The sequence below is a fragment of the Mercenaria mercenaria genome, chromosome 2 (assembly GCF_021730395.1).
Source record: "Mercenaria mercenaria strain notata chromosome 2, MADL_Memer_1, whole genome shotgun sequence".
Classification (NCBI taxonomy): domain Eukaryota; kingdom Metazoa; phylum Mollusca; class Bivalvia; order Venerida; family Veneridae; genus Mercenaria; species Mercenaria mercenaria.
The window spans coordinates 18,474,218-18,494,688 of record NC_069362.1 but is presented as its reverse complement, the minus strand read 5'-3'; the positions used below and the strand labels follow the sequence as shown (position 1 = coordinate 18,494,688).

Below are 20,471 nucleotides of genomic sequence, written 5' to 3'. Positions count from 1 at the left end.
TTTTTATTATTTAGGAAACATCCCTGTAACGTGATATATTTGTCTGAGTGCGTACTTATTATGGCATTGATGACTGAAGTGCAAAAGTCAGTAAGTCATATCATGGACATCTTAAATGTTTCAGTAACTTTTATGACCCGATCTAATTAGGTGACATCCTCGAAATCGCAAACAAGTTCAATTTTATGGTATTGATTACCTAGGTGACCTATATTTTGTCATGTCAGCTTCATAATAATTACGTAAAGGTTTCCCAATATCACTATAAACAGCATCTTCATTGGCAAGAGCCGCGTCCCTTAAATTTTTGTAATTAATGTTACTGAAGTCGGAGAAAAATATATACTAAAGCTATGATTCAAATCTCTTGAACAAGTTTTATGTTTGTTTTGTAAATAGATCTAGACTTAAGAATGCTTGCGTACAGACCATATTTTTTAAACAAGAGGGCCATGAAGGCCCTGTATCACTCACCTGACCTACTGACCGAAAGATCATCAAGATTAACATTCTGACCAAGTTTTATTAAGATATGGTCATAATTGTGGTCTCCAACGTGTTAACTAGCTTTTCCTTTGATTTGACCCGGTGACCTAGTTTTTGACCCAAATTGACCCAGATTCGAACCTGACTTAAAGATCATCAAGATTAACATTCTGACTAAGTTTCATGAAGATAAAGTCATAAATGTGGCCTCTAGAGTGTTAACAAGCTTTTCCTTTGATTTGACCTAGTGACCTAGTTTCTGACCCCACCTGACCCGGATTTGAAACTGACCTATAGATCATCAAGATCAACATTCTGACCGAGTTTCATTTACATACGGTTTTAAATGTGGCCTCTACAATGTTAAACTAGATTTTCCTTTGATTTGACCTGGTGACCTAGTTTTTGATCCTACATGACCCAGATTCAAACTGCACCTTGAGACAAGATTAACATTCTGATCAAGATTCATGAAGATAGAGTCATAAATGTGGCCTTTACAGTTTTAACAAGCTTTTCCTTTGATTTGACCCGGTGACCTAGTTTTTGACCCCAGATAACCCAATATCTGATTCGTCCAAGATTTCATTGAGGGTAACATTCTGACCAGCTTTCATTAAGATTGGGCCCAAATGGTGACCTCTGGATTGTTAACAAGCTTTTCCTTCGATTTGACCTGGTGACCTAGTTTTTGACCCCAGATAACCCAATGTCCAACTTTTCCAATATTTTTAAGGGTAACATTCTGACCAAGTTTCATGAAGATTGGGCCAAATTGTGAGCTCTAGAGTGTTAACAAGCTATTCCTTTGATTTGACCTCGTGACCTAGTTTTTGACCCAAGATAATCCAATATCAAACTCATCCAAGATTTTATTGAGAGTAACATTCTGACCAAGATTGGGCCAAAATTATGACCTCTAGAGTGTTTACAGTCAAATTGTTGACGACGGACGGACGACGACGGACGGACGGACGGACGACGGCGGACGACGGATCTTTGAGCACTTTGTGCTCAGGTGAGCTAGAAATGGAACCTCAGGTAAGATATAATTAAAGAACATACCTATTTTAATAAATGCATTCTGTTCAATAAATTATGTTATCGAAATCATTTTATTGCGGCAGTACAATTAGTAATGTAATGATGATTTTATGTAGGTACTTATTTCTGAGAAATCTTTATACCACACGCAAAAAGCGCATCTGCACTAAACTCAAAACACCCGGTTAAACAACAGGGCAACCAAAAACCTTGAAAATTCGTCTATAATGGTTCTAAACGGAATAAATTATCTTTTTTTTTTCTGAAAAGAAAAAAGGATATAGAAATATAATTTCTGATGCAACTTGGAACACTAAGGAATTGTACTTTACAAAACCAAGGCGAATGAGATGCGCACGCAACTTCACTAGAGCATAAAACTCCCAAACTCTTCATCATGACATACGAAATATATCAACTCTCACCCCCATAATTTTAAACAATATTATATATCCCATGAAATTCAACGTGATCATTTCATACTTGTAGTATTTACTTCTTGCGAGATCAAAGTGTTGTTATATTTTTTGCTCCTTTTTGGATAAATAGAGGATGTTTGTTTGTTTCAGTATCAAATCAAAATATACTTCACCAAGTGAACACTATATGCAATATTTTCATGAGTGGCACAGTGAAAATGTAGATTATTGTGTTCACGAGGTAATGATAATTTGATCTGACATGTAAAACAAAAAGATTTTCTTTCTGTACCTACTTATTAGTTTCTTACCAGGGAAAAAATATCATATATTTAATATTTTTTCATTGTGAAAATACCAGATATGTTTCACTCTAATATTTCGATATTTCACTGATAAGCATGTAATATTGGCGTCCATTCAATGTATCTGTATAACGCAATTCTATTCTAAGCCATTGCTATGGATCGCTGGGAGTGGGAGTGCACATGATGCAACGTAAAAACTGAAAGGTTGGAACTAATCCTGACCAGACTCTCATCAACAGGTATTTTATTTTGGTTGCGTTCTATGCTTCCAAACAATTTTCAGATAGATTTTATTTCAGATGACATCGGAAGTTTTCTCTTCAGTTCTGAATCTGATTCATGCGTCAATTGAAAAAGAAATGTGTTCATTCATACTCAGTGTTTCTGTATTATCATTTTAACCGCTGGGGTTTTACTTAATATGATAATGAGAGAGAAAAAAGTTCTTGTTTAATATCAGATTCTTTTTAATGTCTTTGAAGCAAAAATAAAATTTAAAAAAAAAAAAAAAAGACAACAACAACAACAACAACAATTTTTTACAGACATCTAGACATTTGCAGTGTAAAAAGGCTCAGTCAGTCAAGCATTGAAAGAATGCAATTTTGTTCATACTAAAGCATACTTGTAGCATCACAGGCATTAAAAATTTAATCATTTTACCTATCTAGTCAGTACTTCGCGACCAAATCGATTTTGATTTGCATTTGTGAAATATACTTTCTATCTACTATCAATCTTACTGTGAATCGATCTTGCACGATAATTGCGTAACATCCGATTGGAAAATAAAGTGGCAATTGTTCATCTGGTGTTGATGAGATGTCATATTATTTTACAATTTGTAAACCTATCCTTACAATTTTCTCTTCTAGCAGTTTACAATACCGTATATTCGAGTACCATTATGAAGGCAAGTTAATATAACAAAAGTCAATTGAGAACAGGAGAATCGGTGCAAATGGCTCTAAAATACGGAGATGGTTATACTGACATAAAAGCTTGCAAGCAAAACCTTATTAAATATGTGGCACATGCCAAACATTATTTAAACTGAATAGCAAATTGCACACTAAAATGTCTCAACAGTAAATAAGATGTAAAACTTGGTAACACAATCACAAATATACTACAGAAGCGTCATATAATACCAAAATAATGATTACCAGAGATCTTTGTGGATCGGCGATTAAGGACACAAAACATTGGCAAAAAAGTGTCGATGTTACTTTATATCAAAATTAAACAAACAAGAATAAGGAAAGAAACTCCTGTTTTGACAGGATCATGACAGAGAATCCAATGTTACTCATTTGAAAATGAAAAAAAACAAACAAAAAACGATATGATATTAATCATGATTCAGTTCCGGCCATGTGGAAACAAATCTACACGAAGACTGTAAGGAAATACAGAACGCATGCAACTAAAATAATTGCAGACGAGACTCGGTTCGACTGAGCCTGCTCATGAGGAGCATTAAAATGTGCAACACCCTTTACGCCCCATAGCCCGGCTTAAGCAGAAATCTACGTCTAAACGCCTAAACTGCCTTTGCGCGATAATTATTAGGTCGTCATGTGCCATTTCCAATATATTCTGTACAAATCATAATTTGTTATGTAAATAAAGCAGTTTGTTATGTACATTTACTAGTTTGTCCGGTACATATCTTAGTTTGTGCTGTGCATTCACTAGATTGTGCTGTACAATTTATATTTCGTCATGTGCATTTTCCAATATAGTCGGTACAAATCATAATTTGTTATGCTTAGTTAGGTGCACGGTTATAGTTAAGGCTTGTGTTTGATTTAGAGGGCTGTGACTAGTTTGAATAAATATAAAAGCTTAATGTGTTTAAAATTCGTATGCTTATCTACATTAGAAAACCTAATTAAATTATTAGAACCATGACCTACTTAATACAAATCACTGACAATAACAACACAGATTCCAAGTAGATCTGGATACTTCAGTGACGTATTTCATTAAAGATTTCTCAAAGTAAAATGTTGTCAACTTACATTACATTATTCATAACACTACACTAGCTTACCTTATTTGTTGCTAACAAACCAATTGTAGCGACAAATATTCTAATTCTTGTAGAGTCCTTTAAATATTTGTGTGGATATTAAATATGGCAACATTTATGATTCTAAGAGTAAGCACTGTCTTATTTCCTTGTTTATGAGTGTTGGCATGCTACACAGCCTTGGTCAGAATGCTTTTAACATCATAAGGTTAGTTTCTAATTACGGCAAAGCGTCTAGCTTAACAGTCGCACCTGGTTTATGAGACAAGAAATGTATTTATACTGATTTATGTAACATGAATAGAGATTGAGATAAAGTTATCTACGACTTATGACATGGCTAAAGGCAATGTCCACTTTAATTTTTTTGTTAATAGTAGGGTCAGGGTCATTGTAATACTAAGTCAACGTACAGATCAACTTTTTACGACCGTAACGCAGTACTCAACGACTGCCTCAAGAAGCAGTCTTGCAGTCATTTACAAGTTGTTTATAAGAGGTGATGAAAGACTTGTTCATTATTACAACAATGTGTAAAGATCTTTTAACAAACTTAAACTTTTTTTGAATTAGCCTGTGAAGAAATATATACAATTCAATGTTCTATAAACATATACCTTTATATGTCATCCCCGCCGTTACATGACTGAAATACTGTTGAAAAACGGCGTTAAACCCAAAAGAAACAAATTATATGTCATCATTCTGATCCTCATTTTGATGATAAAAAGACTTTTCCATACAGTAACTAGTCTTTGTATAAAGATTAGTAAACAATTTTCAGTAAAAGTTCACTATCGGTTTAGCATACATTTTTTCTGCATAAAACATTTGATGTATACAATGTTCTTGAACATCACCAGCTAACTAGAAGCCAGGCTATTTAGTAGTCATTTATCACATAGAAGAAAAACATCACTTACATTTGTGTTGCTTTCCCACCTGGTATCCAGAGCTTTCGTTATTGAACACAAACGGAATACTGGGACTTTAAAAAATCTGAGTAAATATTTTACTGCCGCTTTGTTCAAAACTAATAAATATTCATCGACTATTTTGTCGTCAACAAAACAGCTAGCAGCAGACAGGTCGATAAAATCGTTGATACCCAAGTAAGCATGCCAGTGGTAAAAGCATGTGGCTTTCAAAGCAAGTTTTCCTATGTTTTGATATTAAGCAAACGGATGTGCAAAACAATTAAATGACAACTCAAAACATTCCACTTACGGTTGATAAAGGAAATGCATATAATATGACGGAAGTGGCATGTCAAATAAAATCTCAATTGTACTAGCTGATGCTTTTGTAACATAGTTCATTTCTACAACACATATTTTACCGAAATCCTAAAATATGTTCTATAGCAAGTAATTATATTTATTGACGTAATATCGGTTTGTATGGTTTCTATTGGCATACACCTCTTCGGCATCGCAGTTTCTTTAGAGTAAACACAATATTTGAATCTTTTTTTTTTCTAATGTGCTTGTTAATTTATAAAGAGCATAATTATAAGATGTAAGTGCATTACAAAATGTTGTACCAAACGTATGGGGCGGCTATAAATACAAGATCTGCCAAAGGAGACAGCTGCTTGCTAGTGCAACAGAGCGCATATGATGAGGCTGGAGCTGTCACTAGAGTGTTTAATTACTCCAGTGTGGGTGGCACTATTGAACAACAGCTTAAGTCTGAGTCAAATTAACTAGTAATTACAGAGATAGGGTAAAGTGTTTCAAAACATTAACTATGTATAACGGGCATAATTCATTAAATATGTCTGCAAAAGTAATGCACCATGTGTCGTATCATGTGGCTAATAACGTGGAACAATTATTTTAAGTTTGAGCAAAATTTCTTTGTTTAACTGAGATAGAGCCAAAGTGTATCACAAGTATAAAATCAATTCTGGGTAATAAGGAGGTATAAAATATGGACTTTTTGTCATATGATGTGAGTGAGGAACAACCCTTAATTTCAGATTAAATCAAATACAGTTAGTAGCAAGCAATAGTGATATTGCGGGGAAAATCAAAATCAAATATGAGTGATGATGTAGAAAAAATAATCAAGTAAAATCTATTAAGTAATAAAAGAGATACAGTGAAAGTGTCCCAAATTTAATCTGAAATTCTGAGTAAGAAGGGAAAAAATAATAAAATATTGGTGGCAGAGTTACTGCCCTTATGTAAATATGATGTGGATGATAATGTGGAATGATAATTTTAAGACAGGAACAAATCTATCAAGTAGTAAAAGAGGTTAAGTAAAAGTGCATCAAAACCAAGGTATGGACGCGGAAGGACGCCTACGCCGGTCTGTGTAGGATAGCTCTCCGTATACTTCTTATAGTCGAGCTAAAATAAAAACTTCAGAAAAAATCTAACACATCACAAAACAGATGTTCCTTAAAAATTCAGCGTCTGATTCAGATGAATGTAACACTAAAGTTATAAACTTACCAAAATAAGGCACTTGTTTGGTAGTTTAACGCAGCATACTTTATACAGTCAAGTACATTCAAGAACCATTTAAATTAATTTTTCAATATCCTGACAAAAAGATTTCACGTTTGAAAAACACTTCAAGCTGTTTAACAACGCAAAATCTTTTATAGCATACACAATTAGCATTATTAAAAAGCTTTTTGTGTATTAGGCAAATAAGGTGTTAATGTTAATAAGCTTAGTGTATAGGAATATATGCTACCAAAGTATAATATAATGCCTCCCGAATAGCCTGCTTTTGAATAGGCAAAATATCAGAGTAATTCAGATTCTCCTTGACAGAGGTTTGGGATTAAGAGGAGGTTTTGTGCCCATTTACGAGATTTAAACTCCCTACTTAACCTTTCCCACTTTCCTTATTTGTTTGTTGTTTTACTTTGTCCATGTACTTTTTTGCATATTCCATTCGTCATGTACATATTCATACATAGTTTGTAAAGTTTCTTTTATGTGAGATGCGTTCTTAGAACGTAGCTATATTTTTTGGAAGGGCCCTCGATAATTTTGTCATAACTTTTGGCCCAACCAATTTGCATATATGACATATATCTGATGTATATGAATGCCATGTTTGTTTCGTGGATAAGTAATTATTATTTTGAGCTGCATAATTCAAATGAACTCAAAGTCAAAGTTTGTGGATTAAACGAAATAAAACTTAACCTGATGAGAAGAAAATACATTCTTAAGTTGATATAACCTTTACTTTACTTATTAAATGATTACAATCTAGAAAGTGTCTCTCGTAATATTTTGGCCCTAATTGCATTTGGATTTTAAATACTAAAATAATTTCTTCATATTAATAGGATTAGTCTGATTAGTTTTTAGCACTATGAATAAAATAAAAAGATTATTTATTAAATAAAATCTGAAAAGTTTTAAGTTTTAACTATTAAATGCAAAGCAAATAAGAGGACACTCTCTTGATATTGTAATGAAAACAAATATGAGAATCCTTAAAAATGCATATTATGATAAAAATGGTTTTTGTTATATGGAACATAAATAAATGTCTCCATTATATACGGTATATTGTAAATAGGACTTGATTGTACATAAATATTCTCATATTGTATCATAAAATCTATTTATTGAAGTGACTTATAGGCCCAACGTGGCCGGGTGTTGTTATTGTTATTAGTCAAATGTTTGTCTTGTATATACACAATGTCGCTATAATAAAATTTACTTAGTTACTTACTTACTTACTTACTTACTTACATACTTATATATATCTGTGCAACTGGCGGACCTACAGTTCAATACGGGTTTGCTAGGTTTCGGTCGAAACTGGAAACTGATGTCATGCAATCAACTGTTCAAATCGCTTGACGGTGAAAGGATTTCGGGCAACTGCACCAAGTTTTGACCTTTGCCCGGCAAGTCATTCCGTAAATGCATACAACAGAATATAATGAACACCATTATAACAGATACTTATTTTGGAAGTTCTTTATATTCATACAGTCTATACCATCGTGAAACATACAGAAGTACTATTCGAGTTCACCATAACAACATGTACTTGGGATAAGTTAAGGTGTGTTAAAAATTTAAGATGAATTCTTTATATTTATTTGTATTTGGTAAACTTTAGTCTTTCTCATATGTATACTAGTAACATAAACGAATTGAAGCAACAACATACTCTTTACAGTTTAAATGTCTAGCTAGTAAGATGTTCTTGCTTTGATTAAATACAGTACTAAAGTAGTTTTACCCTTTTTGATATTTACCAAACTTACAATACTTCATTTACATCTCTTGACTACTTTATTACTGAATATTTTCTACGACTATTCGTTTACTCTGGTTACTAATATGTACTTGTTATGGTATTGATATAAAAATAAGGAGAAATAGTGACAATTAATTCATATACCTCATACAAGAACTTTTTACACTCGTTTACCTTTGAAACATGTATGACTATATAGAACAGTCACCTATATTGATAAATAAAATGCATGTTGTCCTTGCAGAGAACGATTGCATCTATAGATCAAATGAGTATAATTACATCGTCTCCATTAAACGATGATAAATTCTTTCTTGCATGCAAGTGGATTTACCGTCTACGTAACTTGTAACTGAGTTTACACGGCTGTATTTCCTTTTGAAAGAAACTAAATAATGCATATTTCAATAAATAAACGAACAATTTTGTTTCTATATTTGTAGTTGTTTTGTGTGTTTTTGACGTTGTTGTTAAGCGGTAATAACAAAAGATTTCGGTCAATTTTTCAAAAAGCTGAAAACGAATATTCGTTTTCAACTAGATACCTCTATACAATGTGTTGCACTGCAACATTTGCAAACATTAATCCCAACGGCAGGCTGCACGGTAACATGGTAAGCACTCATCAGAAAAAAATATTCCTGAAGTTTATCTCATGTTTTTATGCCTACCTATTACCAATTATAAGTCTGAGGAACTATATACAGCAAATACTAACTTGAAAGCTTGCCTTTCTCAGTCGTATACTAATGTCAAAATGAAAGAAACAAGACAAAGACTAGAACAACTAAATGAAATTAAAGGCATATTAGATCCAGACTCATAAAATAAGAACAGTAAGGTGAACATGTTTTTGTGCATTGCGACTGTAGCTGTACAGATACAGTTACATTATATATTTATTCAAGCTAAATCTATTTATTTAAACAGGATTTTATACATTAGATGTTAATATCATAAAATGATTTATTTTACTGCAAGATAACCATTGGATATCTTTGACGATTCTAGTAGTCTATATATATTCAATTGCTTTGAAAACAATTCAATCAGTTGCCTTTGCTCTTTTCATTTTCTGTGGCAATATTTAGTCAACCTTGACAGTGTTAGCTCCTGTCGTCACAGGTAAGGACTTGCGGAAGGTCAGTGGTTCTGCTCAGGTGCCTGCTGTGCCGAGAAATAACGCCAGTTTTTCACGGTTTGGCTAATGTCGGAGCGGCTTGAAACCCCAGCCAGAAATAATGAGCAATATTACGTAGAAATCCTGAACAGAATAGAAAATGTCCATTCAAAAGACTAAGAAAGGGTGACCTTTGATTTATTTATTGAAGGCAACAACAATAACATTGCACGATTGATTTCACTTTTTCTAACGGAAAAAAAGACAGTTTCATGGTACATTTTAATGCCATACTATTCCTGAGAATATAACTAGAAAGTTCAAACTGACGTTAAAGTGAGTAATATTAATAGATTTCTGATGTAAAATTTAAACAAGAGGGCCATGATGGCCCTATATCGCTCACCTGAGTACCATTGCTTTAACCAAAAACAAAAACAAAAAATTCTTACAAGGTACAGATTTGTCAACATACACGTAAAAATTGGAGGTACCATCCATGTTGTACCACAGAAAAGTGGTCTCGGTTTTTCCCTACGGCTAATAATAAAAAAGATACTAAATAAGCTATTTATAGTAACATAAAAAGGAAGTAATTAAAAAAAAAATACTGTAAGCGAACAAAAGAAGGATCTGCCAAATAAAAACAAGAGCACTGCAATGCAACGCAAATGCAGAGTAACATTCACCCAAAACAAAGTCATATGACCTTTGACCCGTAAGTGTGACCTTGACAGTGAAGTGAGCCATCCGAAACATGCGCTCTGCATGTTGTTTCAATGAGGTGAACATTTGTGTCAGGTTTCTCTGAAATCCATCAAGGGGTTCAAGTGTTACAGAGCGGAAGGGAAATTGCTTACCAACACACAGACAGACAGATGGACACCGAGGCGATAACATAATACGTCCCTGCTGGCGTATAAAAAGGAATCGAGATCTTATGGTGATACAAGTTGTGTGCAAGTTTGGTTAAAATCAAATCATAAATGAAGCTGCTATTGTACAGACAAGATCAAAATAGCCAATTTTGGCCCTTTCAGGGGCCATAACTCTGGAACCCATTATGGGATCTGGCCGGTTCAAGAAGGGAACCAAGATCTTATGGTGACACAAGTTTTATGCACGTTTGATTAAATTCAAATCATAAATGAAGCTGCTATTGTGCAGACAAGGTCAAAATAGCTAATTCCGGTCCTATCAGGGGCCATAACTCTGGAACCCATTATTGGATCTGGCCGGTTCAAGAAAGGAACAAAGATCTTATGGTGACGCAAGTTTTGTGCAAGTTTGGTTAAAATCAAATCATAAATGAAGCTGCTATTGTGCAGACAATGTGAAAATAGCTAATTTTGGGCCTTTCAGGGGCCATAACTCTGGAACCCATCATGGGATCTGGCCAGTTCAAGACAGAAACCAAGATCTTATGGTGATACAAGTTGTGTGCAAGTTTGGTAAAAATCAAATTATAAATAAAGCTGCTATTTTGCAGACAAGATCAAACTACCTAATTTTGGCCGTTTCAGGGGCCATAACTCTGGAACACATAATGGGATCTGGCCAGTTCAAAAAAGGAACCGAGATCTTATGGTGATACAAGTTGTGTGCAAGTTTGGTTAAAAATAAAATAAAAAATGAAACCACTATCGTGCAGAAAAGAAATTGTTGACGGACATACTCACGGTATGATACTTTTAAAAGTGACTATTTAATGTTAAATTTAGCCACATAAACCCAAAAATTAGTCAAATAAACCCACTTTTGGACACTTTATAAAGTGACTGTCATATAAACAAAGAGTCCAAACCCTAACCTGCTAGACACTCAAGTACCAATTTGTTAGCCCGGACGGACGCACGGACTGACGACGGACGAAGGGTGATCACAAAAGCTCACCTTGTCACTATGTGACAGGTGAGCTAAATACAAAAACAAGAAAAAGAGGAAAAGATGACCAAGTAAACATTACAGACCTATCTGATTCAAATGAGAAACATATTTCAGGAAAGCGGTATAGCCTGAGAGAAACCAATTAAGTTTCAAAAAGTTAATGTTTTATAATACGATAAGCAACATCGGACAAAGAATACATTGCTAGCATTAATCATCAATCAGAGGAACTGATTAAAATCGCAGCAAATTAAAGTATCTTCTCTAACAACCTGGATGTTTTATTGATTACTGTTGTAAGGCGGAAACAATTTTTATTAAATCGCAATGACGTAACATCAAGCCTATGAAAAAAAGAAGTAACCAAGGTTCATTCGAGTTCAGTTTACATTTATCATTTTTATCTGGGGTTGATAACTTGCTAGTACAATGACATTGCAGTGTCACGTGTTTACTGAACATATCTATTATCTTCATTCACGGCATCACAGAGAATTTGGTAACATATGTTACCTGCTTACAATTTCACAATTTATTTTAATTGCAACCTCGTTACAGAATCTAATTTTACGTAACAGCAATATTTCGAACGGGTCACAAATAAAATTAGAGTAGCTCACGTATTTTAGCAATATATGCACGAATTCACGTAAAACACATCATATTGATAAACTTCTTTATTTTCTTATAAAAAGATAAAAGAATTTATTTAAATGATCTCATTAGAATAATATCAATGATATGAATATGATAATATATTGTTTTCTCATTCTCTAAAGGACGTAAATATGTACAACTTTATCCTAAGCGTTTATCACGCCACCTCTACATGTACAATCTAACAATGTACAGACGGTATATGCCGTTTTTTATAGGGTAAATATCAAAATCTTTTTCACTTAAGTGGTGTAGCTAATATGAAAATGTAAAATCTTATCAAAAATATTCGATTATATAGATGTCCCTTGGATAATTTACATTCTAATGTTATTTCTAGACTTGTTTGAAAAATAAGATCTAAATTAAGGTGATGTGAATAACAAAAAACCAAAGAATATTCAGTTCTTTCCAAAAACCGTTATATTATGATTCAACCAAATAGTTTCCTTTGTCTACCAGAAAGGAACAATTCTTATATCTTAATATTGAGGTTTGGTACCTTTATAACGGACAATAAACTAAAACAATAGACATTCATATGTGACGTCGGTGAGCCCAACAAAGCAATTTCAAGCACAAATATTAATGTGGAATGTAAAGTAAGTTACACACTAATATCCGTCCAAGATACTTTCAAAAACAATGCATTAGCAGAATAGAGAGATAAAAATAATTTTGACAGCTCGTGAAAACTAACGACAAATTTTGACAGGTATATGATGACTCGTGACCTTATTAATGTTTTTCTGTTATTTCTAACTTCAAGTTTGATTTTCATAAAATGGGTATTCTTTATTGTAGCTTACAACTCATACATTAAAACAATAAAAGAATATATTGTTACCTCACTGTCGTTTTGTCTATCCATCTCTCGTACGAATTCCTATTGTTTCAGTCATTTGTCAGTAATTAGAGCAACTCACAGTGTTGCAATCATACAAAACACATCCCTTATTTTCACATTATCTAATGAGCACATGTATTGGAAACACAATTGCAATACCGACTGTGTATTGCAATAATGCTAAACTATTTCAGCCGTGACTTGTCCTTAAATCTTAGATTGACATCATGGAAATTATTCCAGTACATGAAATGAACTATAAAAAAACTAGTCTGACTGAAGCTGATGAATAATATATATGATATGTAAAAGATATATGGCTTCAATTAACTTCAACGTTTGCAAAATGAGCCGTGAAAATAATATGAATAGCTGATGAAAAATTTAGTTTGTTCATGTTATGTTGTCAATGACATTTGAAAGTAAACATACTCGTATGTATAAAAAAGTAAAATGTTTTACACACATCTATAACATGCACTAGGACCTTGTATCTGAAAACATAGACATACACATTATGTTCTATACTTTTACCAGAGACTGTTCTGTACAACAAAACCAAGTATTAAAGGTGCTTAACTTTATATCATATATAGAAATTTGTTAGAACATTTCGTAAATTCTGTCACAAGAATTTCATCAAAGACAAGTTTAAGAAAGATATACATTATTCCTATAAATCTCCAATGAACATGCTCAGATCTTTTTATGCTACGTAAAATACCCTGTTCCAGAAAAAATGGAATCAGGCTTAAGTTTTAAACTTGACTAAAACAGCTGGATCAAATTTTAAAATCATTATTATTGAAATAATAAGAAAATTGATTTTGATTTAAAGAATCAAAAGCAAGCAATGTATTTAAAGAAAAGCTTTTCTATTACAACCCTTTGAGTGTGGTTAAAATATCAGAGTTATGCGATTAAAATATCAGAGTTATGTGGTTAAAATATCAGAGTATGTGGTTAAAATATCAGAGTATGTATGTGGTTAAAATATCAGAGTATGTGGTTCACATATCAGAGTATGTGGTTAAAATATCAGAGTATGTGGTTAAAATATCAGAGTTATGTGGTTAAAATATCAGAGTATGTGGTTAACATATCAGAGTATGTATGTGGTTAAAATATCAGAGTATGTGGTTAACATATCAGAGTATGTGTGTTAAAATATCAGAGTATGTGGTTAAAATATCAGAGTATGTGTGGTTAAAATATCAGAGTATGTGGTTAAAATATCAGAGTTATGTGGTTAAAATATCAGAGTATGTGGTTAACATATCAGAGTACATGTAATTGCTTAAAATATCAGAGTATGTGGTTAACATATCAGAGATATGTTGTAAAATATCAGAATATGTGGTTATAATATCAGTGTATGTGTGGTTAAAATATCAGAGTATGTGGTTAACATATCAGAGTTATGTGGTTAAAATATCAGAGTATGTGGTTAAAATATCAGAGTATGTATTTGGTTAAAATATCAGAGTATGTGGTTCACATATCAGCGTATGTTGTTAAAATATCAGAGTATGTGGTTAAAATATCAGAGTATGTGGTTAACATATCAGAGATATGTGGTAAAAATATCAGAGTATGTGGTTATAATATCAGTGTATGTGTGGTTAAAATATCAGAGTATGTGGTTAACATATCAGAGTTATGTGGTTAAAATATCAGAGTATTGGTTAATATCAGAGTATGTGGTTAAATATCAGAGATGTGGTTAACATATAGAGTTATGGTTAAAATATCAGAGTATGTGGTTAAAATATCAGAGAGTTATGTGGTTAAAATATCAGAGTATGTGGTTAAAATATTAGAGTATGTGGTTAAAATATCAGAGTTAAAATATCAGAGTATGTGGTTAAAATATCAGAGTATGTGGTTAACATATCAGAGTTATGTGGTTAGAATATCAAGAGTATGTGGTTAACATATCAGAGTTATGTGGTTAAAATATCAGAGTATGTGTGGTTAACATATCAGAGTATGAGGTTAAAATATCAGAGTACATGTATGTGGTTAAAATATCAGAGTATGTGGTTAACATATTAGTGTTATGTGGTTAAAATATCAGAGTATGTGGTTAAAAAATCAGAGTATGTCTGACAGTTATGTACGTTAACACAACTACCTCAGCAGTAAGAATTTGTCTCATCGAAATTAGAAACTAATATTATTATTTATTTAAACATTGTGTGGGGGAGGAGGCTCCATGGCCGAGTGGTTAAGGTCGCTGACTTCAAATCACTTGCCCCTCATTGATGTGGGTTCGAGCCTCAATCGAGGTGTTGAATTCTTCATGTGACAAGGTGCCCGCTCGTGATGAAATAATGCACGAAGGGGCACCTGGGGTCCTCCTCCACCATCAAAGCTGGGAAGTCGCCATATGACCTATAATAGTGTCGGCTAAACCCAACAAAAATGAAATAAACAAATAAATAAAGCATTGTGCGAACGTATATAACAAAATTAAACAACTCGTATAAATCTGAGTAATCCCGACACTCGTCCATACGTATAGACAATACACAACCGCTATATAAACATTGGTGCTCTTCAGAGTCATCTTAATTTGAGGTTTTATGCAAAATACGATGACAAAGTACATAGCTGTTGCTCACAAGTACACTCAAACGGTTGACATGAGCACGGAAAGTCCAAATGTCTCATTCTTCAAGTACACTTACAATTCAATGCTTTTAAAAGTTTTACATCCAACCTAACAATGTTTTGATGACTTTCGGAAAATTTACCTTGACTGAGCCCATGGTTTGTAGCTCCCAGAACATAGTTAAAAGGATGAATGATCTTAGGTTAGGCAGACACATGATTTGAATTGTGTTTTGTTTTGCTTGATAAACAGACTTTGAAACTGTTTTTATACTAACAGTCACTAAGACCTTGACCATTGACCATTGGCCCTCTAATCGTAATATGTATATCTTTCTTTTTCATGAACTTAAGAATCAAAGGTTAAAGCGTTATGAAGTTATTGAAAAAAACAAACACGAACTTGCTGAGAAACGACTGGACGGACAGAAGTGAGTCCCCTCATGGGCATCCAAATCTAATGCTAATGTATACAGTTACAATAACATTCTTGTTTTTGTCTATATTTGGGCATTTATTATTTAGTCACAATGAAATAACAAGCAAGTGAAACCCACTTGTGCGCAAAGTGGGCACAAGCCGTCACTGTTCGTCAAAATCATGTTCAAAAGTTAAAGGGCAGCGTAAAGTAAAGGTAATCACTGCAAGTTGAATCCCTTACGCTCATGTAAATAATCATAGAAATAAAACCTGAACTTTATACGCATGTACTTGATGCCTTTGTAGAAGACAAATCATCAACGTATAGCCAGTAAGTGCCATACAGAGCACGACCAAACGATAGATACCAAAGCAATTCATTCTCTTTGGGCTTTAAGATCTGTTTATAACAAAGTCTTCCGTCAGTTCTGTAATATCTTCGATGTAAGGTATAAATATATATGCTAGTTGTAACATTAGAAGGTGTTTATAGACCTTTGAAACACCACCTGGTTTATACATGCGAACTTATTTACCTAATGTTTCTTCAAACAGCCACTGACAACCTAATATAACAAAATAAAATTCCCGTTAGCTATTCACATTATTTTATTGACTCATTTTGTGAATATTGTAATTAACTGAAACCCTATATATTCATGTTTTATTCACAAGATTTATTGAGAATTGTACTTCGAATTGTAATTGATAATAGTGACGTGTATTCTTTTGTTTTATTTGCAGCGGCAAATGACTGTCTAAAATTGTAGATATGATATAACAAACATTTGAAAGAATAAAAAAATTTCTTTAAAGACTCTATATATCTAGCAATTGAAATTTTATCGTTTCTTCAAATGTATTTTAAATACTGGCTAGAAGTTTAAAAGTTTATATGCAAAATTTCAGATGAAAGTGGACATCAGTTCTACGTGTTTTGCCTCCAATGCCACGAAAAAAACTGGTCAAAATATACGTCATTCCAGGATAAGAGAGATAATTTACTCTGAATTTAAAGTTATTTTGTCGTTCTCCTTTTTTACATAAAAACTCTGCTAAAAATTATCAAGCATGTCATTCTGCCCGCTGATCAAAGGCAGCAAAATTGGACATAATAAGTCTTTCGGGAATATCGTAAATGTTAAACTGGAAAAAAAGTTCCTTACAGCCCGGTGAAAAAAAATAGGATGGCGCATATTACTTTAATGGCAATGATGAAATCATCAGAACAAAATAAACTAAATAAGTAAAAAGGTACATGTAGCATGATGTTTTGTGTTGTGCATAACTGCCTTTATAGGAAACTCGTGCTAAAATGACCTTGCAAGGTGCATTTGTATTTTTTTATTTAGATTCAGACTATGTAAACAGCAATATTGTTATATCCAAATTCCATATCAATCCTCAAAATATACCCCCTTGTCTCTTTTCGGGACATAATATTCTTACGCCGCCATTGTTATCTAGTATACAATGAGCATGCAGGTTTCAGGACATACTGAAACGCAGTAGAGTTAAAGAAAACACGATGCTTTAGAGAGAGGGCACGAGAAAGAGAGGAAAGATTAGAACAATTACAACAATTTATAGTTGGACTACTTCTAACTAGAGCTGTGTAGATTTACATTTGTTTTGGTAGTGACCAGCCTTAAGCGGAATTCCATTATAGTACAGCTGAATGTACTCCACGTACCTAAAGGACCAGAAATATAACAACACTGAAATAGAAATTCACCAAAGATGCTTAGTCGAAAATGGGGCATGACTGTGTCTTACATGGGCTTTTCATATCAGATCGTCACAGTGATTTCCATTGGCGACCTCTGTAAACTGAATCTTAATTAATTTTCTATTTTGCAAAGTTTGATGTAAAATCATAGATATTTCCGTCTCTAAACAATAATCAATAAAACAAACCATGCTGATTTGAGATTTGCATTACAATAGGTATTTTAGTTGGATTTGATCTTATTGCCCTTCCGATCCTGAAAATGTATGCTTTCATTCATTCTTGCTAGTCAAATTATAAATTATTTTCCTTTCTTATTTTTACAAATATTGATGTTTTACTGTCATGTTTACATGCCTTATATATATATACACTCATAACTTAAATCGGTTAATAGTAAGGGGAGCGGTGGTCATGCAACCTTTATTTTTTCTTCTTTCTTATATTGTACGTTGAACATTAAATTGTGCTGCTTTCCTCACAAAAATGAAATTTATCAACAAACGGAATGGTCGTTGCTTACAACAGTGGAAACACATATACCTCGTCAGTTTGGCTGTTCAGAACCACAACCCAAAATTGCTAATATTGTACGGTTTGAAGTCGCACCTGAACGAAATTATAAATACGTCACATGACGACTTTTCAACGTAATTTCAGACACGGGTATGCATCTGGGTGAATCAATGCAGTTGATGGTTCATTCGCTTAACGATATAATCTTTACATTTTGGGGAAACTTGACTGAATATTGCCGCAGACAATTTAATTAAAACATGTGATTCAACTGTTTTGAAAACAGACTACTAGAATATTAAGAACAGTTCTTGCGATCTTTGTACAGTTTCATTTTATATTGTACTAGGTATTTCTGGTGAGTAGTTACCAAGTTATCCTCCATAGGCAGGTGTCGTACAAAGGGATATAAACAGATACAAACAGGTTTTCTATTTAACTTGAATTAATTTAACGTTCTTTAACACCACGCTTATATTATTCTTAGTTGTAACTGTTGAAGAAAGTCAACCCAAATAAAACAAACAAAACAGTTCATTGATTTGTAGATATTTGCGTAAAAGGGAAATACAGCCACAAAAACTTACACGTGTACCGCAAGATACAAATTCCGTAGATAGTATATCTGTTAGACACTGGCATGCTGGAATTAATTATCGTCAGTTAAAAGAAACAATGTCATTGCTCATTTGAGCTAGCGATGCAATCGCAGTCTGCACGGACACCGTATATATCCTCTTACTTAGATGCGGTAACCCCGTATTTGTGAATGATACAAAAAGAGGACAGAATACTAACACCTACTTAATATTCATTTGTGTTTAAACAAGTTTATGTTCCTTTCTTGTTTTAAGAAGCAGACTTTGAAATATGCATTAAAACATACAACTGTCTACCAATTGAATGGGTAAGTCATACTGGCCTTTTTATGATAATGGAATAATCAAGAAAATTTAATGAAACTATTCAAAGTTTGGTAAAAGATGTCTAAAATTATTACTTGAAGAATACAGCAACAACATTACTTTTATTTCCCTCGAGTCACAAAAGTTACGTAAGAGTATACAGTAAGACATTTGAAATAAAAGGTAGGGTGTTAAGGTAAGGATATATTTTGAGGTAGATGAGTCAGTATGTTTCATTTTTAAACACGGGATCTTTACAATGGACATCCAGGAGAAATAATAATTGTAAGCGAATGTTGTCAGAGAACAAGGTGTCAATCGCTTATGCATCTCATTGATTTTAGTAATAGGTTGAAAATAGTCTACAACCACAAATGTCTGGTAAAATAGAAGTTTCAACTTTAAAATGACCTCTACTATTTAAATTCATTATTCAGCTCAAAGCGTCTATTTATCCAAGGAACAGTCCTATAATACACTATGTTTTAAGTTACAGTAGTATGCGATTACATGCAGACATGCATGCATGTACCAATGAAAATTAAGGATAGCACAAAATACGCCTTAGTCAATACACTTAATAATGATCTGAAACTACAAATTACGCATATCTTTACATACGTGCTATCAACAAGTCATCCAAAGAATTGATTTCCTAATGAAATATATCCAGGTCTAATCATATATCGAAAGTAACTGATAATGAGGTAAACGTGACATACGCATGAGGCCATCAATAACGAAATTAACGTTTCTATGTAATCAGTTTTATATACGATAAAGGGGACCTGAGGGAAACAAAATATCTACAAAACTTACACCACTTAAAAGAATGAAATGGTAGAGCTAGATTGTAAATAACAAGATTGCTTAATTATATAGAACTATCTAAACAACACATTCGTATCTTTAAAGATGAGACATGAAAATATATATGTCAAGCTGATGTTTATCATTTGACAGTTAAAAGGAGTAAACTGTCCTTCATTTTGGAAAATTGTGAACCACAACTCATGCATTAAATATGTTTTTAAATCTTTATAACTTAGTTTATATCAAAATGGAGAGACCCATGAACGAAATTTTGCATTTAAAATAAAGTATTCATTTTTCCTTACAACATAATTACAACATTTTCCCCAGTATAACAGAATTTCAAGCAGTGAAATTATTTATCTTCCATTCCATCTGAATAAGATACAACAAATATGAAGATATCTGTAGGAACTTACAATTG

At 33.0% G+C, this 20,471-nt stretch overlaps 1 protein-coding gene across 2 annotated transcripts in view; it reads right to left on the bottom strand.

The window, feature by feature from the left end:
* Nucleotides 1–5,306, bottom strand: part of LOC123563413 (sodium/calcium exchanger 3-like) — a 95,399-nt gene extending 90,093 nt beyond the window's left edge. For both annotated transcript variants that reach the window (XM_045356199.2, XM_053531449.1), the window contains exon 1: nucleotides 5,216–5,306. The gene's annotated coding sequence lies outside the window, so the exon portion shown is untranslated. The remainder of the gene's footprint in view (nucleotides 1–5,215) is intronic.
* Between the last annotated feature and the right edge of the window lie 15,165 nt (nucleotides 5,307–20,471).